Below are 868 nucleotides of genomic sequence, written 5' to 3' on the forward strand. Positions count from 1 at the left end.
GGGGGGGTGGTGCTGGGGGGCTCTCCCCCCCCCTCCCGTGCCCTGCACCCCCCAGCCCTGCTCCCCATCCTCCCGTTGCCATGGCGATGCCTGGAGGCTGCCATGGGGATATTTTGGGCGGCCGGTCCCACATGGGGGGTGGGGCAGCACCAGCTGTTGGCACGTGTGCACTCACACCTGTGTCTGTGTGACACCTGCGCACACCTGTGTGCGTGTGTCCACCCCCACACGCGGGTCCCTGTCCGTGGGCTTCTGCCTGTGCACAGCCACCCACACGTGTGTGGGCACACACACACGCACACGTGCAGCCCCGCACACGCTCAGGCACAGGTGTGCACACACCCTCCTGCACACACACATTCCCACACCCTGTGCGAGCACCCCCCGTGCCTTTGCACGTAGCGTGTTTGCACACCCACACTTCTGCACCACCAATGCTTGCACACACACGTGTACGCCCACGTGTTTGTGCCCCTCCACCTTTGCACGAGCTGTGCTTACACACCCACATCTTTGCATACCCGTGTCTTTCCATGCACCGTGCTTACACGTGATCATTTGCACACCCACACCTTTGCGCGCACCAGGCTTGCACACCCCTGCCTTTACACCCCCGCCCATTTGCACGCTCGCACCCGTGCACTCCCACGCTTTTCCACGCACCTGCCTTGCACACCCACGCGCTCGCACGCGCGGCGCTTGCACTCCCAGGCTCCCTCTCCCTCGCGGACACAAACCCACGCGCACCCGTTTGCACCAACTTCACCCCCCACCCGTGACGCGCTCCCCTCGCTTGCACGCTCACGCCTGCCCAGCCCCACCCATTTCCACCCACCCCCTTTGCACGCCCGGCCGTGTCACACCCCCC

Source organism: Chaetura pelagica, unplaced genomic scaffold (assembly GCF_000747805.2).
Source record: "Chaetura pelagica isolate M959 unplaced genomic scaffold, ChaPel_1.0 scaffold1160, whole genome shotgun sequence".
Lineage (NCBI taxonomy): Eukaryota > Metazoa > Chordata > Aves > Apodiformes > Apodidae > Chaetura > Chaetura pelagica.